A 24,081-nucleotide genomic window follows, 5' to 3' on the forward strand; every position below is an offset into this window, starting at 1 on the left:
AAGAACATGGGACTAGGTGGAGGACTAGGTGGAAAAGTATATGTGCCAAGCTAACCCCCAAAATTTTGATCGGGGAGGGCGTCACGGCCCATGACGGCCCATGGGCCAGCACGGCACGCATAGGCTGCCCACAGGCCGGGCCATGCCAGCCTGACATGGCCCACTTTACACCTCTAGGAGTAGTGAGAATGAATGGCCTGATTTAATAAAAAACTAAAAAATAATTAAAATAAAAGAACAATAAATGGGTCAAATAAATCAACGGTTTAATCATCCAGATTAATGAGTTATTAATTAATTTAATGGTTTTTGATCAGAGACTGGATTTGGTGTAAAACAAAACCAATACTTGAACGGTCCAACCATTCAAATAAACAGCGGTTCAAAAATATTGTAATAAACAACCAATCACAAACCAAACCAACCTGGAACTATACGTGGCTTTATGTGAGCATATGTGAGTGGCTAATAAAATATAAGTGTTTCAGTATTAATAATGCTAATCCATGTGATGTCTGTTAGTGCCTTGGTTTAAGAGAGAATAATGAGTGTTGGGAAAGTAGAGGAGAGAATATAGAGGAATTAGAGTGGGATTCTAGTGAAGGGGATAGTGCCATGTGGCTAGATATAGGAATAGAAACTCTCCATTTGTTTATATATAATGATTGTTTGTAAAAATAACATGCAATAAAATAAAAAAAAAAGATGAAGAGAATATAGACTTCCTTATATTATTATAAGTGTATAGTTGGCTTTATTATAAAATTAATAACATAAATAATATAAAAATCCAATTACAAATAATATATGTATGTATGTATGTATATCAAATCTAAAAGGGGGTTATCCAAATCTGGCAAAATAGGATCAGATTTGACTTCGAATTGGATCATGATCTAATCCATTTGCCCCCCTATTTGTGCAACTACTTCCAAGGGTTTTAGATTATATGATAGGGCCACAAACCATCCATATCAAGTTGTTTGAATTTGATCTCACTAGTGGTGATTTTAATTCGACCAATTTATAATTAAATCAAACACGGATTCACCTTGGAGAAATATGGTAAATTCACCTCATGTGGAATAGTAATGACTACCTAGCACAAGTAGGTCAATGGGTCAAGTCTGAGTTGGGTCCAAGTAGAATCAGAATCGACTTGACAAGATCCAAAACTAAACAAAGCTGTTCTCGGGACAATCAGACCTGACCCAATGGACCAGATTATAATAAACCTATTGAATTCAATTCTGAATCAATTTGTGACTAGGTGGAACTGGTTTTGTTCTAATAATAATTGAGACAATATATCAGGAACTGGATCTGTTGGATCAAATCCAACCCCTTGATAGCCCTAAGAACAAGTGGTTCAACTTGACCATGCCATTAACTTTTACATGTTTGTCACAAGCTAATAGTTGAATAACAACATAGGTTTTTTTTTGAGCATTATGGATGGAGAAGATAGACTGGCCTAGAGAATCAGTACAAGATCTATTACTCCAACATCTAACAACTCTCTTCTCACTAGAAATGCCATCATTGCCATCGCTTATTACGTTAACTTCATCCTCCTCTCAATCTACTTGGTCCATGAGCTTCACCTTTTCAAGGTCTCTCCCTTGGATGGGGTGCTAAATGTCCCCATACTCTTCTTCTTTCATCTCATCACCAAAAGCATCATGGTCTTGGTTTGTGTGTATCACAAATGCAAGTATAAATACAAGGCATAAAACTCATTACCTGGCTGAATTGAGCTCAAGCCAATAGGTGCTAGGGTAGCTTCATGAGGAACACGGATTTTAGATTAAAACCTCCAAGACAACCCGTCAACCTGAGATATCATGGTTGCGTGAAATGAATAGCACCGCTTAGAGTGTCAGATTGAGAGTCCTTTCCTTGGAAGTTCCAAATAACACCCATTGATTTATGGGTGCTTTACTGAGGTGAACCTCTAGTGTATCCCAATCATTGTGCACCAATCTTGAAATCTGATGCCACCAAATTACTTTCCGTTGTCCAAGACTAGTACCTGTAGTAACGCAAATCTATAAATGATTATCTTTCAAAAGAAATTTTGGACATTCCGAGATCTGATGTTGGCCGACAACTCGGCTTTAACCCACTTGGTAAAATAATCAATGACAGCTATGAGATGCTTCCTCCTTCCAATAGTAGGGGAAAGGGCCTAGAATATCAATGCCCCATTATGCAAAAGGCCATGGACTAATTAGGTACTTTAGTATGTTGGCTGGTTGACAAGGGATGTTGGTGTGGCATCGATACTGATCAAATCGTTTGATGGGAAGTGGAGCATGTCTTCCTTCTTGGTTGGCTAACAATAGCGGTGGAAATTGGGCGAGTTGGGTTGGGTTTGGTTTGGGTTGAGCTTCAACCCAATCCATCAAACCCGCCAGCCAATTAATGATCAGTTATATAAAATTAAATGGGTTGGGTTCAACCCAAACCCGCTTTAACCCAATCCAACCCGCCCAAACTCTATTTATATACTAAAAAGAAAAACTAACTCTGTCTTGAGAAATAAGTTGGTCATATCTTGGTGGTAATAGTAATTGCTATTTAAACAAGTGGTGAAAGTTCAAATCACATTACATGGATATTATTTTTACACAAGTGGTGAAGCCATTTGACTATGTTCAGATTTCGGATTTAACTGAACCGTTTAGAGCTAGATCAGTTCGGTTAGACCAAAACAGACTGGTTCAGCCCATAATGGAGTGACTTGTACCAGACCATATCAGGTTTTTCCACGGGTTTGGAACCAAACCAACCAACCCTAAATGGGTCAATAGAAGTAAATCGGGCCGGTTTGGATTCGAGTGGGGTTGTGGGAATATTGGTCAGGACAGACGATCCAAACCGGGGCAAAGCAAGCAGGAGCCAAACATCCTGTCTGAGCACGTTTCTAATTTGGGTCGATCTAGATCGGTTTGTACTAGGTCGGGTCGGGTCGAGCTAACCTACCCAAACAAACCAAACCGAGGTGATCAAGTCCATTCATATTTAGACCAAGTTGAGTTGGTCTAGACTCGGGTCAAGTTGATTTGGATTTATGTCGAATTGGGTGAAGTATGTTGATTCGAGACAAAACTAAATTAATCAATAATTAATAGATAATTAATGCATTAATTATAAAATATTTCATTCAAAACAAGAAAATTAAAAAAAGGCTAAGGAATTAATACTTATATATATAGTGGTTAACCCAATGGTTATCCCACTACCCAACGCAACCGAACCCATTTACAACCTGCCAAGTAAATGGGCAGGTTGGGTGGGTTAGATTCTGGGTGGATTGGGTGGGTTCAGCAGGTTAGATGAAAAATTTCCACCCCTAGCCAACAATAACTTAGTTGAGGCACCTTTTGGGATAGCAACCTGCCCCCCAAGTGTGCACTATATATCCCTTCATGGATATCTTAGAATACATACTTCAGTGGGTTTGAGGCACCTTAGGTAGGACTGCAAATGGTCCCCAATAATGACATACCAAATTGTCCTTCTCTATACCTCCTTCTCTATACCTTCTTAACCTATCACCTAATTTACTATGATTTATAGTCATTGAACAGTCCAATTATCAATGCTTTATTGTTAGAGGCATTGAACCCAAAGCATAGTGCATACTCTAACTTAACATCTTCAGATCCGAGCAGGATAAATCCAGTTCTACTTCCTTCCTTGTTTGGTGAGAAATCAATGTGGAGCACCTAGGTCGATTGTTTGTCTAAGCTGGGGGTGAACGCCGAGCTGGTGAACGCTTCATATGGTGTTGATGCATCTGGGCTAAATGTACACTCAATGATGAAATATGCCAATGCCTATGCCTTAACCACATGTTGGGGTTCAAATCTTATGTTGAATTCACTGAGTTCACCAATTTTCATAATACTTCAGGCTTTGATAAGAATTGTTTCAATGATAGATTAGTGAGGATTACTATGGTGTGGACCTGAAAATAAGGTTGGAGTTTCGGAGCAGACATAACCAAAGTAAAGAATATCTTTACAATGTTGGCGTACCTGGTCTCAACAGCATGAAGCACCTTGTTGACACAATAGATAAGTCGTAGCACCTTGTTCTCTTCTTGGACAAGTACATCTGATAACTTTATCACTGCTAGACAAGTATAGGAACAACTCTTCTCTATGTTCTAGTGTGGCAAATAGGGTAAGCGAGCTATGGTTCTCCTACAGTCTATGGTAAGTGGTTTCAACATTTTAAGACCAAAGGAATAGTATAAACTAGCTTTAGTTACAAAAGATGTCTTTTCTTGGTCCTTGGGGTGCATCAAAATCTGGCTATACCTCGAAAATGCATCCATAAAGCTCAACAACCCATAGCTCGAGGTTACATCCATTAGGCAATCTTTCGGATAAACACTGTTTAGGTTGATGTAGTTTATGTTGATCCACCACTTCCCATTCACTTTTTTAACAAATACCACATTAGCAACCCAATCCGGGTACGTACTGGCTAAATTTGGGTCCCTATGGAATGGGTTGTTGATTCTACTAGATGGGCTTTGGTTACTACTAGTAAATTGGTTGATGGTTATGTTGGAGGGGCTGTTGGGCCATGGCTTCCCATGTAGCATCTTGGGCTGTCTCTCTTACCTTATATACTAGCTTGGCATGTGTATAGATCTGTATATTCATACCTTTTACTAGTTGAACTAGATGATTGAAATCATCATGGGACACCCCACGTAATCGATTTGGAGAGGCAGGGGAGTGTCGAGAATGCTTCCTAGAAGAGGTCTCCCCATGGGAGTGGTGAAAGTACACTAGGAATGTCAAGAATGGCTTTGATGAGATATGTCGGTAGAAAAAGGAAACTGGGGAATGGCCTTTTTGTCCTCGATTCCTATAGATGGAACCAATTGATGAAGATAAAAAGTCACTATATAGGCTCAAAGGCATCTCAACGGTTGACAAGACACTTACAAGAGAAGGACATCAGAGGGCCCGAGGTGAGATCCTGAGCTTACAACTCCAACGAGCAAGTTAGTAAGTGATGAGTTGTCCAAGGTGTAGAAGGCAGTAATTAATGAAGCCAAAAATGTGTATAATGAATGCTCATCCAGCCTTTATATAGATTGAGGGCGTTGATACCAAACAAAACATGTCAGAGAGGTGTTGGACACCTGGTAGTGGAGACATGAACACCTAGACGAGTTATGGGACATGTTTAGGTGGTTCACGCACCACATTATTTGTGCATAGATGAAGCTTGGAGCCTATTGATTGACATGATGGACAGGTGTGATGATGGTATTGCTAGGTGGTTGCTCTGCATACACATGGTGAAGCTCGAGGGTATTTCTTATAGTGTAACTTGTCTTGGTAAAATGTGCTTTCTTATGCATACTGCTCGGCTCAGAAGCCAAGTTGCCTTTTACCCTTAGTAGCACGGTAGTTTAACTAGAGCCGAGGTCAAGTGGCTTGAGGTGAGACCAACTCTCCCTAGGTTATCTATGCTAATTTGATGTAGGCTCTAGGGTGTGAGATGAGCCCTGTTGGTCTGAGGTGGCACCAGTCGGCCAAGGTGGATTCTTCTAGGCAATGGTATGGGTGTCTTAGAGCTGGCACAAATCTCAAGTTTATTGGAGGCTACATCTACCTCCATCAACCGCCATTGGGTTTCTTCTTGTTAAATTGATAAGCAACCCTTTCCCTTGGAATTTCTAATAGCTTATGCATGTTATTATATAGCAAAGAATTTGCTGCTAGACTTTCACTTTTTCTAGGTGCTATCAAAATCCTTGGTAGCACTAACAAGGAAAAGTGAATTAATTTCTAGAAGTTCTAAAATCTTCAAAGCAAGGTTTTAAAAATTGACTTGGAACTGAAACCGTTTTGGCCACCGATTTTCGAGTTAACGGTTTGATTATCTTGTGAATTGATGGCTCATTCTAACTTAAAAAATAAAAAAATAATTAAAATAAGAAAAGCAAAAACCATTGAACGGGACGAATGGGTTGGTAGTTTGACCACCAGGTCAGCGGGTGGCTAAACAAATCAATGGTTTTTGCCCATAGACTGGGTTTAGGGTGAAACGGAACTAGTTGCATGAATGGTTCCCAGGCTGAATGGTCTGACCATTCAGGTTAATGATAATTTGAAAATATTGCTTCAAAGAAAATTCAATTACTTTGTTATAAAACATGGAATGGATGTAAATTTGAACAGAAATTCTTAAAGAAACTAAATAACATGGGTTTAAATTTAATATGTTGTTGAAATTTAATAGATTAATCCTCCATCCAAATAATCCAACATGTGAAAGACCAAATCTTGTTTAAATTGCAATTCTATATTTTATGCAATGTTTCATGTGAACAAAACAATACAATTTGTAAATGATCTTACTATTGAAATACTAGTACCCAATTTTAACATTTGTGTTCTATTTTAAAAGACACTGAATGATGTGCCAGGGAATTGAGTGACAGTTAATGTGAAATTAGTGAAGAAAAATGGTGAATACCTTAGCTTGCTTTACTTAGCAAGAAGGAAAAAAAGGTGAATGCCTTAGCCCGCTTAGCTTAACTATCCTTGGGGACTTTAGTTAATGGACTCGAGTGCCGCCAAGGCTCAACAAATGGTGCCTGGCCGAGGTCAGAGAGTGTTTCTTTCCTTAGCAAAATAGCTTGGCCATTTTAGTGTGTTTTTTCATTAGGTAGTGGGTCGACGTCATGGGCCGATACCGTGGCTGAGGTCCCTAAGGTACCTTGCCTTAGCGAGAAAGCGAGTAGGTGTATGACTCTCCGAGAGTCATGTGCCTTGGCCATCGTCTAGTTTGAGCTATAACTTTGATGAAGGTTGTGTGCTATGGCTAGTTGTGCGGCCGAGGAGTCCTGGTAGTTGGATGGAGAAGAAATGTCTACACTAAAATTTGAGGCAAGGTGGGAGGAACTTTGCATTTTTCATTGATATGCTTTTTGTACAAGTGATTACATCCTCACTGATAGTACATCTAGAGGTTCTCGGAGTTCCAAGTATGAGGTACGGTCTTCCATCCAAGTACTCTAGCTAAAAGGTGTCAGGGCTGATTCTGTAAGGCACTTCCCAGTTGGGGCCGAGCTTTCCAACACTAGGCTTTGGCACCATGACTTTTCTGAGGATGAGGTAACCTTCTTGAAAGTGGTGCTCTTTTACTCAAGAGTTGTAGTACTGGGCGACCCTTTACTGATTGGCTACAACCCTAGGATGTTGTATAGCTCATCAGCCCAATGGTCCTTTATCTAATCTTGTCTTCAGTCCCTCCAAGATGGTTTTGTTAGTGAGCTCAGCTTGGCCGTTGGTTTGGGTGTAGCCTATTGAGGTGCACTATTGTTTGATACTGAGGTTTACAACATTCACTGAACCCTGCGTTGTCAAACTGCTTGCCATTGTTAGTAACGAGCATGTGGGGGATGCCGAAGCAGCAAATGACATTCTTCCAAAAGAAGTTTTGGATCATTTTAGCCATGATGGTTTCCAAGAGCTCGGCTTCGACCCACTTGGTGAATTAGTCTATTGTGATGATGAGGTATTTCCTATTCCCAATGGATTGAGGGAAGGGTCTAAGGAGATCCATTCCCTACTTGGCAAAGGGCCATGGACTACTGAGGGCTGAGAGGGTTGTTGCTGACCTATGGGGGACATTGGAGTGTCTCTGGATTCAGTCACATTTCTGTAGTAGTTCGGTTGTATTCTTTTGTACGGTCGACCACAAAAACCCTTGACTTAGTGCGTTTTGTGCTAAGGCTCTACCTACTAGGTGGTTGCCACAGATGCCTTCATGGATCTCTCGAATCCCATACTTTCCCTCCTCTTAGCAGAGGCATTGGAGGTAGGGCAAGGTAAAAGACCTCCTATAAAGTTATCCTTTGAGCACAGTATAGTTGGCTGCCAGCAGTTAGATTTATCTCACTTCATTCTTATCAGAGGGGAGTTGCTCGTGCTGCAAATAGGTAAGGATGGGGTCCATCCAACACGACTCGGCCAGAAGTACCCACATCTCTTCAATACTGGGCCATGCTAGCTTATCAACGAGCACAGTGTGGTCGAGGGCTAGACTCGAGGTACTTGCCAACTTAGATAGGTTATTGGCTCTCATGTTCTTGGCTTGAAGGACTTGCTATAGGGCGAGCTGTTGGAAATGGTTGGCTAGTACCCAAATTTTGGCTAAGTACTTAGCCATTTTGGGTTCAAGGGCTTCATATTCCCTATTAACTTGGTTCACCACCAGCTAAGAGTCACCGAAGACCTCAATGTGCTCGGTTCTGAGGTCTCTGGCAAGTTGTAGCCTAGCGAGCAGGGCCTCGTACTTGACTTCATTATTGGAGGCTGGTAAGCCAAATCTTAGTGCATATTCCACCTCACTGTCGTGTGGGATGAGAAGTAAGAGGCCTACTCCGCTTTCTTTAGCATTAGAGGACCCATCCACAAATAGTTTCTAGGTCAGCCAAGGTCCCTCATTTTCTAAGGGGTCCTGACCAAGGTCTTTGTTGAAGGTACACTCTACCAAGAAATCTGCAAAGGTTTGTGCTTTGATGGCATGTTTCGGTTGGTAGTGTAGGTCAAACTCGGACAACTCAATGACCCACTTGGTCAACCAACCTGAGGTCTCAAGCTTGGAGAGTACAGACTTGAGGGGTTGGTTAGTCAACACCGTGATGTTGTGAGCTTGGAAATAGTGCCTGAGTTTCTTGGTTGAGACCACCAATACGAAGGCTAGTTTCTCCACTTTAGGATATTGGGTCTTGACATCGCAAAGGACCTTGCTGATGTAATAGACTAGTCACTACACACCTTCATCCTCTCGTACCATAACAGAACAGACGACCTCGTACCCAACCATCAAGTATAGGAATAATGTTTTTCCTAGGAGGGGCTATGTGAGCAGAGAGGACGAGGCGAGGTAAGTCTTCATCTCATCAAAGGCTTTCTGGCAATCTTCATTTCACTAGAAGTCCTAGATTTATTATGGCTTGGAAGAAGGGTATGCAACGATCAACCAACTTTGACATGAATTGGCTGAGGGCAACCACTTGAATGGTGAGCTAGAGGGGAGCAAAAAAATAAAAAAAAAACCTATCGAAACCAAACCAAAAAAATCAGTTAACCAAACTGGTCGGTTTAGTTTTCGTTAACCAACATAAAAAATTGACGGTTAGCCAAACCGACTGGTATACATATATTTCTATATATTTTATATTGTTTACATATTATAAATTAATAAATATGCATTATATTTATAATATTTATTTATTATTTAAAATATAATATTTTATTTATATTTATAATTTTTTATTATATATATTATAATATATATTGTAAAAATTAAAAAACTGGAAAACCGATTAACCGAATCAATGGTTAACTGAACCGTTCAACCAGTTAGCCGACTGGCTTCGGTTTAGTTCCAGCTACTAGTTTTCCAAAAACAGGTAGTACCAGTTTGGTTCCAAAAGATGCCCCATGGTTCGTCCAACAAAACTGTGAGCCTTTTGTTTCTCCTTAATGGTCCAAGGTGTTTCCATGTTAAGAATGGCCAAGATCTTCTCTAGGTTGGCCTCTATGCCTTATTGGGTGATGACGAAGCCCAAGAACTTGCCCGAGGTGATGCCAGAGGCACTCTTGCTTGGGTTCAATTTCATATTGTATTTCCTTAGCACAACAAAGGTCCCGCCGAGGTCCGAGGTGTATTTCCTTAGCACATTTCGATCTAATTGTACCTAGAGAAGGCATCCATGAAGCTTTGTATCTCGTACCCTATAGTGGCATCGATGAGGTGGTCGATCATCGGTAAAGGAAAGTTGTTTTTAGGGCTGGCTCGGTTGAGCTTTATGATTTCAATAAAGATCCGCCATTTTTCATTAGCCTTAACCATTACCAAATTAGACAACCATTTAGGGTAATGTGCCTCTTAGATGAAGCTAGTGCCGAGTAGCTTATCTACCTCCTTTGCGATGGCTTTCCAATGCTTTGGTACAAAGTCACTCTTTTTCTGCCTAATTGGCGTATAGCTCGGGTCCATACTTAGCCCAGATCAAAAAGTATGTCTAGAGGAAGGTCGGACCTGACACATATCATTTTCTCGGGCTTGGCCTCGTCTAGGGGAATCGAGACAAGGTCCTTAGCCGACTGGCCTTGGCTCACTAGTTCGTCCCTGGGGTCAAGCCCTTCCAATGGTAAAGCTTCTTTATTCTTACTCTTAAGTGTTGCCACATAACATTGTCTGGTTGCTTGCTGGTTCTTCAGGTGACTCCAATGCCATGCTTGGTGGGGAATTCATGGTGAGGTGGTAGGAGGAGATGGCCACCTTGAGTGCATCTAGGGTGAGCCTCCCAGTGATGGCATTGTATAAGGAGCCTATCGTCACAACAAAGAACTCAGTCATCCCAGTCACCTGTCGAGGCTCTGTCCCTATTGTGACTAGTAGGGTGATTCTTCCTTCAGGTTTGATGATGTCTCGAGAGAAGCTAACTAGTGGCACGTTAACCAGCTATAGCCAATCCAGTGTAAGCTTTATCTTCTCAAAGGTATCATAAAAGAGGATGTTGACCGAAGATCCATTGCTCACAAGTATCCTCTGCCATTTGATTGGCGATGGTCATTGACACCACCAATGCATCATCATGGGGCACCAAGACCCCCTTCAAGTCATCATCCGAGAAGGACATGATGATGTGAATAAAAATTATCATATTTTTATCCCTAAATATTCAATCCTTTTACACTTAATTAACACTTAATTGGACTCATTACTCTTGTATTTTGATTCAGGGCAAGGAAAGAAGTCGTCAGAAGGAAGAAAAGGTTAATCGGATGGTTTTTCATAGTTTCGGCACCGTTCAGTAATCTGGGCCTAACTCTCATATCCGGGCTCCTATTAGGCTAGTTCAAGATGAACTGGAAATATAAGAGAGAAATCTACAACTTTCATGTTTTTGGTTTTGACAGATTCGGCCTGCACCGATGTCAAAATTGGGCCCGAAGTCGAAGCAAATTCATAGTAAAGCCCAGTTCACAGCTGAAGCCCAATTTGTAGAAATGCCTTGTAGCAGCCCAAATTATTAAAGAAGCCCAACTCAAATTCAAGAATGAAGAGTCCTATCAGATTTAAATTTCAATGTAATTCTAGAAGGATAAGAGGATTGAGATTACTAGGTAAGAGATAGGATAGGATTAGATCAAAACCAATTAGGACTTTCTAATTTTGAGGATAATCTCCTAAGAGGAGTTGGAGAGAGCCCCTCCTACTAAAGCTATATAAAGTGGGGGTGGACCAGCTCTAGGCATCGATCAATTACTGAAGCTCTCTCTGAAGCAATCAAGAAGACCATCAAGAAAGCTTCAAGAAGGAGGTGGCGGCAAGAAGAGAAGATCTCATTTCCAAGGGCGACAACATGAGTTCTTTCTTCCCTCTTGTTTGTTTTATTTCCTCTATCATGAATTAATTTATTTGTAGCTAGGGCTGTGGGAAGCCTAACTACGATAATGAATTGATTTTTATTCTGAATTATCCAAGATTTTCATTTTCATATTGTCTATGAGTTATTATGCATAATGCGATTAAAAGCTTAGCCACCTCTTAATTGATTTGGTTTATGTGAATGAATCGAGAGAGGAATTCACATAATCGAGTGAATAATTCAGTATGAATTGAATGGTATATAGAGATATATATACATGATTCATTTGATGACATAAGTTTTTCATAGAGCTTAATGGATTTCTATCACGAGAACTCTAGTCAAGAGATCGAAGGGTTACTTGATAGAGGTAGATTTGATATATCATGAGAGGGAATATTAAATAAATTTGGAAAAATTTCAGCTTATGAAAATAATAAATTATCTTGGTTAATCTAATAAATTGATATCCATTGGAATTGTTAGGTGGACCAATAGTCCTAGCAATTTCAATTAGATCATTGCAAGTACAATCATTAATTTCCTCTGTTTTTATTTCTTTTTTCTGTCTTTAATTTTCAGTAGTTAAATTTGTTAGATGAAAAATTCAGTTGTCCAAATAATCAAAGGGAAACTATAGTTTTAGTACTTATTTTGTTAAATCCTCGTAGAAATGATATTTTTATACTACTTGATAACTTGTGCACTTACTAGGGTTATATAATTATAGCTATCACATGACGTCATCTGGCTTCGGCTTCTTAGGTGTTGAGCCTTGGATGCTGAGTTACTTGGCATAGGCCTTTCGGGTTGAAGTTGAGGCTCCATCTGAGGTCGTGCCCCTAGTTATGATGTCGGTTACTCCATCTAGGGTGTGATGCTGTTGTGAGGACGAGGCATTGGCATCGCCCCCCACGTATTCCTTCAAGTGACCACAATAGATGAGGGACTCAATTCTTGAGCTTGTAGCAGTCCTCGATGTCATGGCCAGTGCCGCAGTGGTACTTGCAATATATCTTTGGATTACCCCTCTTGGGGTTCCTCTTCATCTTTGTTGGCCACTTTATGTATTCCTCCTTCCCTACATACATGGGGATGTGCGTTTGGGCGGATTTTTGTTGGCGTCTTTGTTGTTGTGTCCATGGCCGCAACTGTCTCTGTCCTTTCTCTTCTTCTTTGGGACCCCTATAATGGTGTCGGCCTCGTGCTCCTGGAGACGCTTGCTAGCCTCGGCTTCCTCGGTGGTAATGTATTTCTGCACCTTTTTCAAAAATTCAGCATTATTCTTTGGCAGTGTCTTGGGGATGAACCATTTGATGGGTCCAGGTGAAAGGCTGTTGATTGTGGCGTGCTTTGAGACTGAGACGTCAAGGTCTTAGACTCTGAGCTCTTCTTTCTTAAAGCGGTCGATGTAGGTGCAAAGGCTCTTGCCCTACTTTTGCTTGATTAATATGAGTGAAACAACGGTCTTCTGGAACAGTCGATTGCTGACAAAGTGGGAGAGGAAGAGGTTAGCGAATTACTCCCATGAATTGATGGACCAAGGAGGGAGAGTGGAGAACCATGTACACGCGGCTCCCTTGAATATGGCTTAGAAGGCATTGGAGTGCCCATAGAGAAGCATGAGTTCCCAAAAGATTTCTAAGTGGTCATCCGGATCAGTGGTCACATCGTACATCTCCAAAGTGGGAGCCTTAGAGTGAAGTGGGAGTGGCTTCGAGGTGATGGAGTCAATAAAGGCTTCCATCCAAGTGGATGAGGGGTTTTGACTGACAGAGGCATCACCCGAATGTCGGTCAATGGGGGCCTGGGCCTCGTCCTAGTTCTCTCTAGCACGGAACGGGTCGACATGGTTTCCAGAATACTTGGATGCTGGTACATCCTAAGCTTTTCAAGCTCGACGATCATTGAGGAGGTCGTGGAGATCCGATACTGGAGAGGGAGAGGCGTAGCGTCGGCCAGCAGCCCTCAGATGAAGACTATTGTGGCCACAGTGCCTATCATCGTCCTAGTGACTATCCCAATAATGGTAGTGGTTATGGTCCCGATGGTTGTCACGGGACCCGACTGGATCATCTCCCCATTGTCTGAGGATGTAGGATGTCTTTGACGGCATACTCGCATGTCGGCTATTACATTGGATGCTGAAGGGGTCGGTCTTTCTTGGGCCAAGCAGGCGCTGAACCAGTGGCGCGTGTGTGGAGCATCCACTCTGTTGCCCGTGATTTCCAATGCGAGTGGGGTGATCACAATGCAGTTGGCCTCCTACTGGTTGCTCCACCTCATCTAGTCTCTGTGTTATGTTGTCTAATCTATCAAGGACCAGCTTGAATTGGTCCATAGTGACCAGGTTCTGAGTACTTAGATTATTATCCTGTTTATCAAACATTTTCTTTGGAAGCCTAGTTGTTTGTGTTCAGTGTTCTTTCAAGGGAGGATTTTGAGAGTCGTTTCCCACTGATGGCACCAATTTTTGCTACCAAGAATGGGGCCAAGGGCAACATGGTAACTTCACTTCAATGGCCAAGGCTGATGTGTGCAACCTGAGAGCAAGAGAGCATACATCAAAGGCCCTAGGTATTATCCCAGGGGAAGAGACTCTAAGAGTCAAGTTAGTCAAAAGTATCAGTGGGACTAGATGAGGCCTGAGATGAGGGCTCAAACGAGGTCACTCGAAAACTAGTGAGCCAGAGAGCAAGAATGCGCCACATGGCATTGCCACATCCACCTATATCAATATATTTGTATGATGGATAACAAGAACTTAGAACCAATTAAGCAGAACTATTTACATGACTATCATGCTTCTACAAGGAAACATCACTTATTTTGGTGATCTTGAAAGAATGGTAGGATCCATCGTATGGACGCCAAAAAGGTTGCGGAATGGGTGGGCGAATTTCAAAAATTTTCCTACCTTCTTCCAACTGGGAATCATATTCCCTAAATTTAGAATACAATATTCAAGGATCCTACTTGAACCATAATCGAACCAGATCTAAACCAAAGACAAGGGAGGGATTATACTTAATCCAGAGAAGCAATATCTCCCAAAGTTGGTGTTCACGCACAAAGAGGACACCAAGAACTGCTCCTGCAGAAGATGACACAACAATGAATGGAACGAAACCAGCAGAGTGCGTCCTACACACTGAATCCTTCGCAAGGACCCTCTGAAAACTCTAAGCACAAAATCATTTTCAGTCTTTTCTGCAAAACTGATACCAAGAACTGATTTCTTGATTTCTTTCTTCTTCAAAGATCGAATCTTGTCAGAAAGAATGGCAGCGGTTGGAGGAGAACTCTTGAGATGAAGATGGCTGAACTTGCTTCTCTTCTCTCTAGAGTAAGTATGAGATCCAATCTCAATTCGCAGGATGATTTCTAGCACACAAAACCCTTGTTCGAAATCTGATTATGATCTCTTAGGGTTTCTCCTCTTTTCTTCTTGTTTAAGAAACCTCCTAATTAGGAGTTATCCCAATCCAAATCAGTATTTGGATAGGGGATGATCTTAATCCTATCTGCAGATTAAGTTAGCTTACTCCTAATCTTATCAAGAGGTTACCAGATTCAAATCTAATTTGAATTTGGTCTCCCAGAGTGGATAAGGTTAAAGGCCCAATCATTTTGCTAACTTTGATCCTAGATCCGCCCCATAGATGGGAGATCATATCAGCCCAGTTCGAAATGAGCTTTTGGCCCATTAAGTGTTCAGTAATTAACTAGTTTTCAATCTGCTGCCCAGTTGGGCTTCTTTGTATGGCGTGGGACCCAAGCATTGATGTACACACCAGCCACATGGGTTCGGCCCAGCCTTTATCACAAGGCCCATCCGAATTCACTGAAAAACTCAGTGAACCCCTGAGCCCATCACATGGACCCTATGGGCCCAACACTTACATTAAGTGGTCCTTGGGCCAAGCCATCTTATAAAAACCCAGGGACTGTGGGCAGGTGCAAGATTAACCCATCAGGTATTATCCCAAATGGCCTTACACTTAACCTCTCAGCCCATAATGATTAAGCACTGCCCGACAAGAGAGGACCTCTCCCTCGGCTGCAAGGAACAGTGCTGCACTCTCCACTCACATGGATCCCGGGAATTAAAACCATTTGCAAACATTTTGAAACCGTACATATATATATATTAATTTTGCAAAACAAAATTCTAACGATTGAAATCAACTGCCGGCAGTTTGGTTTCCATCAGAGAGAGTGCATTCCCGATCATTACCTTTGTCCGACAAAGGGGCTGATCCTGTCACTATGATCACACACTCAGATGAATTCTCAGACTACCCCAACATGCCCAGGTTTTGACCCCCGCTAAGGATCTCACTAATTGGCATATCAAAGACAGCCCGATCTGACACCTAGTGAAGTATCATAATCAAGTCTAGGGGTCAGGTGTAACTTTCCAGTTTTGCCCATCTGTCTCCAAGGTCCAACGCAATACTGGAAATCTGGTCCGGTTCAAGGATTCAAGTAATCCCATACTACATGTGCCTTGGGTCTTACCCTGGTGGCCGAGACAGGCCTTCCCAACACTTGGTGGCACACCAATATTAGCCTTGGCAGGATACATCTCCGTAGACTTATCCAATGGCTGTGAACATTTAAAACTAACACGAGTCTCAATAAGTGTCCAGTTTTAGTGTCTTGCATAGAATTATACCAAACAATATGAATTAAACATGCACTTTATTTATTTACACTAAATATCAAAAGTACATCAAATCAGATTGAAGCTAAGGGCATACAAAACTGTCTAACAGCTCCCACTTGCACTTAGGTCCAATCTGGTACAAGCCGGAGTCCCCTAATTTCCACGTGTTTCTCAAACACCTTCTGTGTTAGTGGCTTAGTTAATGGGTATGCCACATTATCCCCAATTATTCTGTCTTTTATACTAAATTAACATCTAATTTGACTCATATCTCTTGTATTTTGGTCCAGGGTATGAAAGAAGGCATCAAGGGCAAAAGAAAGACAAGTCGGATGATTTTTCACAGTTTCGACATTGTTTAGTGATCTGGGCCTAACTCGCATCTCCGAACTCCGAATTGGCTGATTCAAGATCCACTGGAAAGATAAGAGAAAAAGCCACAACTTTGATGTTTTGGGATTTCCTAGATTCGGCATGAATCGAAGTCAAATCCGGGCCCGAAGTCACAGCAAATTCATAGGAAGGCCCAATCCGCAGCTAAAGCCCAACTTGTAGAAAAGCCTGGCCGCAGCCCAATTTGCAGAGGAGGTCTAATACGAATCCAAGAACAAGAAACTGAGAAGAGTCCTTCCAGATCTAAATTCTTGCTGTAATCTTATAAAGATAAAAGTATTGAGTTCATTAGATAAAGAGATAAGAGTAGGTTTAGAATAGGACTTTCTATTCTTGTAAGATAAACTTCAAGAGGAAGTAGGAGACCACCCCCTCCCCTTAAGCTATATAAAGGAGGAGAAGGACCAGCTTTAGGCATCACTTGATCACTGAATCACTCAATTTCGGATTTGAATCAAGAAGCAAGGAGCAATCAGTCAAGAAGGGTTCAAGAAAGGTTCAAGAATTCAAGAAATCACAAGAGGAGGAGATCTCAGCACCATGGGCGAATTCAAGAGTTATTTCTTTCCCTTTGTTTGATTTATTTCTTTTATTATGAACTGATTTGTTTCTTTCTAGGGCTATGGAAAGCCTAACCATGCTAATGAATATATTTTTATTTTCTTGATTTATCCAAGATTGTGATTTCCATATAGTCTATGAATTATTGTGCTTAATACAATTAAGAGCTTGGCCACCTCTTAATTGATTTGTGTTATGTGAATGAATTGAGAGAGGAATTCACATAATTGACAGAATAATTTATAGTGTGAATTGAATGGTATATAGAGATATATATACATGATTCATCTGAATTTAATGGTTTTCTTGGACTTAATGCACTTCCATCTTGAGAGCTTTACTCGAGAGAGAATATTAAATAAATTTGTGAAAATCTCAGCTTATGGGAATAACAATTAGTCTTGGATAATTGGACCCATCAATATTCATTGCATTGGTTAGGTGGACCAAAAGTCCTAGCGATTCCATCATTTGCACATTTGATTAGTGATCACCCTTGTTTTTATTTTCTTTTTCTAGTTTTTATTAGTTCTTGCTCAATTCTGAATTTTGATTATCCAAATAATTAGGGAAGACTGTGATTCTAATACTTATTTTGTTAAATCCCCGTGGGAACGATATTATTATACTACTTGATAACTAGTACACTTGCTAGAGTTATATTTTTATAACTATCAAGTTTTTGGCGCCGTTGTCGGGGATTTAATCCTAAGATAATATTAGAATTTGTTAACCTTGATTAATTTGGACATTTTATTTCTTTTTTTTTATTATTCTATTTTCCTTTTATTTCTTTCTATTTCTGTTATTATTTTTATTTTTATTTGTTTGTTCTAAATTTTTTGTTTTTTTTTTTTTTTGTTGGTTCAGATTACTAGTGCATGACACGCACTAGACAGGAAGGGTTAGCTGAATTTGATCCAGAAATTGAAAGGACCCTTCGTTTGTTGCAAAGGGCCAACAAAGGAAAATCAAGAGAAGAGGTTGTTGTTTGCAAACCAGCCATAGAGATAGAAGGAGAGATGACAGAAGGAAATCGCACCCTCTTGGATTATGCTTGTCCAAACATTGATGGGGCGACATCCAGCATTTGCAAGCCTAACATCCATGCCAATAATTTTGAAATAAAACCTACAATAATTCAAATGATCCAAACTTGTATTCAGTTTAGTGGGTTACCAAGTGATGACCCTAATGCACACATCGTTAACATCCTTGAAATATGTGATACTTTTAAACATAATGGAGTTAGTGATGATGCAATTAGGTTAATATTATTTCCTTTTTCATTGCGTGATAGAGCTAAAGATTGGCTCAACTCACTCCCTGCAGGAAGCATCACCACTTGGAATGATTTAACCCAGAAATTTTTGGCTAAATATTTCTCACCCTCCAAAACAGCAAAGTTAATTAATGATATTACTACTTTTGCTCAATTTGAGAGGGAATCCTTGTATGAAGCATGGGAACGATTCAAGGAAATGCTTATGAAGTGTCCTCACCATGGGATACCAAGTTGGTGACAGTATCAGACTTTTTACAATGGTATTAACCCCTCTAATCGATCTATTATTGATGCAGCCGCAGGTGGTACGATCATGAGGAAAACACCGGAGGAAGCTTATGACCTAATAGAGGAGATGGTGTCAAACAGCTACCAGTGGAGCAATGATCGAACCAATCAGAGGGGAGTACACCATATCGATTCCCTTGCAGCCATATCTGCGCAACTTGCTAGTTTGAATAAGAAGTTTGGTGCTTTTAATATTGCAGCCATTAATACACCATCTAGCATCTCATGTGATTTATGTGGACAAATAGGATATGCCAATTCTGATTGTCAATTAAATAGTCCTTTTGTTTCCCATGAGAATGCTAATTTTATCTCTCATGCTGGCAGGTCAAATTACAACCCATATTCAAATACATACAACCCAGGGTGGAGGAGTCATCCCAACTTCTCTTGGAGCAACAATCATCAAAAGGCACCCATGGGATTCCAACCACAACCGCCCCCACTAGAAAAAAAGAGTAATTTGGAGGAGATGATTTCTAAGTTCATCAATGCTATTGAAGCAAGATTCCAAAGCCATGAAGCATCGATTAAGAACTTAGAAGTTCAAATGGGGTAGGTTGTGAGCATGTTATCAGAGAGGAAAGAAGGAAGGCTGCCCTAGTAACACAGAAAAGAATCACAGAGAACATGTGAACGGCATAACTTTAAGAAGTGGGAAAACAGTTGGCGAAGCCCCAGAAGATGACAAGAAAGCTGAAATGGCCGATTTACAAAAGGAGAATGAGGAAATTACCCCTAAACTGAATTTACATGAAATTAAACTCCCTATTCCCTACCCAAGAAGAGTTTTGAAGGCTAAATTAGATCAACAATTTGAAAAATTTCTGGAAATATTTAAAAAGATTCATATTAACCTTCCTCTTCTTGATGTGTTATCACAGATGCCCAAATATGAAAAATCCCTGAAGGAGGTGATGTCCAACAAAAGAAAATGGGAGGATTGCAAGATGGTAAATTTGAACGAAGAATGCTCATCCATCCTCCAAAATAAATTGCTCCCAAAGCTTCAGGATCCAGGGAGTTTTTCTATACCTTGCACCATAGGGAAAACTGAATTTGAAAAAGCTTTATGTGATCTTGGTGCCAGTAAAAATTTAATGCCCTACTCTATTTTTAAAAGGCTGGGATTGCATGAACTAACATCTACCACTATTACCTTACAGTTGGCCGATCGAAGCATTAAATACCCTAGGGGAATAGTGGAAGATGTCTTAGTTAAAGTGGGGAATTTCATCATCCCTGTTGATTTCATTGTGTTGGATATGGAGGAGGATAGATCGATACCATTAATTTTAGGGAGACCCTTTCTTGCTACTAGTGATGCTTTAATTGATGTGCGAAAAGGACTACTTACCCTTAGAATCAATGGTGAAGAAGTGGTGTTCAATGTATTTAAAACCATGGAACATCCCAACACAATTGAACATAAAATTTATGCAATCAATAGCATTGATGTTGGTGCAGCTGAAATTAACACATCTAAATTAGATGACCCCTTTGAAAGCTACATTATTAATTCATGTAAAAACATGCAGGTCATGGAGGAAGAGGTAAAGAAGGCGATGAACTATTTAGAGGAAGGCCAAGAATGGTTCAAGCCAAGGCAAGGTAATGCTCATTATATTCCTAATGAGAAACCGTTACCCTCTGTTTTGCAGGCCCCTATTCCAGATCTGAACCCGCCCATGATGGATGAAAGGGGAGCACACCGAAAGCTGCAACCAAGAGAGTTAGAGGATCCGATTCATGATAGGGAAGTTTGTTTTTCTTTTTCCTTTTGTTTTTAGGTCGTGCTAACAACAAAAAATAAATAAATAAAAAAAAAATTATTATTATTATTTTTTTGTTACTTATGATTGTGTTTTTTTTCTTCCTTTCTTAAGACCTTAATCATAGATAGCAGGGAAGTCCTCTTAAATCTCTCTCCTTGTTCTTGCTATGCATATTCCATACATTAAGGACAATGTAGATCTTAAGTGTGGGGGGGAGTAAGGGGTTGATAAAATTTTTTTCAAACTCTAGCATGCTTTGATTATCATTTTTTACCTTTCCTTTTGAAATTTCTGCTCCTTAGAGACTTGTTTTTGAATGATTGCAAACCACCTTGAATCATGTGCTTAGGTAGAATAGACAAGAAAGGATGCAGGCAAATCTAGCTGAAATTTCTAGATAGGGAAGGCATCTCAGTAGTTTGAATGATATGGGCAAGATGCAATACAGAGTTGACCCTTGTGAGCATTTGGTTTCTAACGGACAAACAGGGGTTGATTATTCTAGAACTTGTCTTGTTTGGCATGTTGAGACCACGATAATGAGTTCATGTATTGGAACGTGTTATCCAAAAAAAAAAAAAAAAAAAATCGTGTGAAATGGAGAATAAAATGCACTCACACCGAGAGAAAAAGGAGTCAGTGTGAAATGGAGCATAAAATGCACTCACACTAAAAGAATAAAAGGGTGAGATGGAGCATAAAATGCACTCATCCCTAGATCCCAAACCCTAATTCACCTTTTGATGCATTGCACTCATGATAAGTGGTGGAGATGTGATACATAAGAAAGCTTAGGGTAATAACATTCCTTGTTTCGTTCTAAAGAATCATGAGAGGGTATTTTTTGAATCTTGCCACATGTGATTATGAAAACAAAGAGGGCTTACTCTAGCCCTAAATTATTCATGCAAAGAGATGCCTGCTTCCCTTGATTGTCGATCTCACTTGGGGACATGAGGATTGGCGATTTAAGATTATTCTTGGACAAGTTAAAAAGGAAAAGAAGTGGACGAAGGGAAGAAGCATTGGATACTGATCAAGGCTTGCAGAAGGACAAATACCCTGTTCCAAAACAAATCTTTTAGTTAGTTTGTTCTTGTTTTAATTTTGTTTTGAGTTTTGTCTTGCCCGAGGACGGGCAAGAGTTTAAGTGTGGGGGATTTGATGAGAGTAGAATTTATCATATTTTTATCCCCAATTATTCTGTCTTTTATACTAAATTAACATCTAATTTGACTCATATCTCTTGTATTTTGGTCCAGGATATGAAAGAAGGCATCAAGAGCAAAAGAAAGACAAATCGGATGATTTTTCACAGTTTCGACATTGTTCAGTGATCTGGGCCTAACTCGCATCTCCGAACTCCGAATTGAATGATTCAAGATCCACTGGAAAGATAAGAGAAAAAGCCACAACTTTGATGTTTTGGGCTTTCGCAGATTCAGCAAGAATCGAAGTCAAATCTAGGCCCGAAGTCGCGGCAAATTCATAGGAAGGCCCAATCCGCAGCTAAAGCCCAACTTGTAGAAAAGCCTGGCAGTAGCCCAATTCGCAGAGGAGGTCTAATACGAATCCAAGAACAAGAAACTGAGAAGAGTCCTTCCAGATCTAAATTCTTGATGTAATCTTATAAAGATAAAAGTATTGAGTTCATTAGATAAAGAGATAAGAGTAGGATTAGAATAGGACTTTCTATTCTTGTAAGATAAACTTCAAGAGGAAGTAGGAGACCACCCCCTCCCCTTAAGCTATATAAAGGAGGGGAAGCACCAGCTTTAGGCATCACTTGATCACTGAATCACTCAATTTCGGATTTGAATCAAGAAGCAAGGAGCAATCAGTCAAGAAGGGTTCAAGAAAGGTTCAAGAATTCAAGAAATCACAAGAGGAGGAGATCTCAGCACCATGGGCGAATTCAAGAGTTATTTCTTTCCCTTTGTTTGATTTAATTCTTCTATTATGAACTGATTTGTTTCTTGTTAGGGCTATGGAAAGCCTAACCATGCTAATGAGTATATTTTTATTTTCTTGATTTATCCAAGATTGTGATTTCCATATAGTCTATGAATTATTGTGCTTAATGCAATTAAGAGATTGGTCACCTATTAATTGATTTGGGTTATGTGAATGAATTGAGAGAGGAATTCACATAATTGACAGAATAATTTATAGTGTGAATTGAATGGTATATAGAGATATATATACATGATTCATCTGAATTTAATGGTTTTCTTGGACTTAATGCACTTCTATCTTGAGAGCTCTACTCGAGAGAGAATATTAAATAAATTTGTGAAAATCTCAGCTTATGGGAATAACAATTAGTCTTGGATAATTGGATCCATCAATATTCATTGCATTGGTTAGGTGGACCAAAAGTCTTAGCGATTCCATCATTTGCACATTTGATTAGTGATCACCCTTGTTTTTATTTTCTTTTTCTAGTTTTTATTAGTTCTTGCTCAATTCTGAATTTTGATTGTCCAAATAATTAGGGAAGACTATGATTCTAATACTTATTTTGTTAAATCCCTGTGGGAATGATATTATTATACTACTTGATAACTAGTACACTTAATAGAGTTATATTTTTATAGCTATCAGGTATCGTGAGAGAGTTCCCATTTTCTGGTGAAACCCCTCCCACATCGGTCTATGATGCCCCTATCATCTTATGAAACACTCTGACAGGTCCAACAGCAAATGGATAGCCCAATTTTATGGTGCGTTTCCTCATTACTGAAGGACCCATCATTGTGCTAATGACAGAAGGTCTTTAGAGAGTCCATAATATGGATCTCCCTATCACATGCACTCATATTTGCTGGAAGGAACAAAACTTTAGGTCAAACCAGAATGGCTCCCACTAACTTTCATAAAGTTAGATTTTTGGTGGGCCTTTATCGGCTAGGTTTTCCGCACGTGTCCCTTTTTAGGGTTGTAGGGCCCACCAAGAAAAGAGGGGTCATCCAATGACCTTATGGGACACTATGGCAATGATGCGCATTCAGCCATGGTGTGCGTAAGAGCCACTAACGAGTCATCATGGGCCAAGTGCTTATGGCCCATGGTCGCAGCACATCCAACATCCAAACATCACATGTAAAGGAAGAATTGATCCAATCAATTAACTGCTGTAAAGCCCATTGAACAACCCATTTAAAATCCATAACATTAACAATTAATGTCGACTAGGTATATGGGCTGAATCGCAGTTAGCAGTTCGGCCCATACAACTTTTCTCACAAGAGTGGGCTTTTGCAGTTTTAACCATTTAAAATTGGGCTTTACAGGTGGGCCAAATTAATCCCTGTAATTGAACATCAGATTTGGAACAGCAAGTGTTAGAAAAATTGGACTGAAAACAGTCCCCTTCGAACCCTAGATTTGGTCCAAACAGTTTTGGTCCAATCTAGTCCGAAATTGTCCGAAACTGATTTTCAATTCAAGAGTTAATTCATGAAAGATCTGAAATTAATAATTTTGATTTTAAACAATCACAAATAAAATATGGACTGTTCACACCACCTGCAAAACAGAGGTTAATCACCTGGGTTGCAGTTTCACAAACTGCAAATCGCAGAAAGCGATCTCTCCATCTGCAAATCTCCAGCACTGCCTTCTTCTTCCTTCTTCTTCAATCAAGAAAATAACAAGAAACTGAAATCCTATTTCTATTAATTAA

The 24,081-nt window shown here is 40.0% G+C and overlaps 1 non-coding gene across 1 annotated transcript; it reads right to left on the reverse strand.

Moving 5' to 3' along the window:
- Positions 1–18,451: 18,451 nt before the first annotated feature.
- Positions 18,452–18,558, reverse strand: LOC148802617 (small nucleolar RNA R71). The gene has a single exon (XR_016083229.1). It is a non-coding gene; the product is annotated as a small nucleolar RNA R71 (small nucleolar RNA).
- Between the last annotated feature and the right edge of the window lie 5,523 nt (positions 18,559–24,081).

This window comes from Nelumbo nucifera, chromosome 2 (genome assembly GCF_055504915.1).
Source record: "Nelumbo nucifera cultivar China Antique chromosome 2, China Antique-T2T, whole genome shotgun sequence".
NCBI classification, from domain to species: domain Eukaryota; kingdom Viridiplantae; phylum Streptophyta; class Magnoliopsida; order Proteales; family Nelumbonaceae; genus Nelumbo; species Nelumbo nucifera.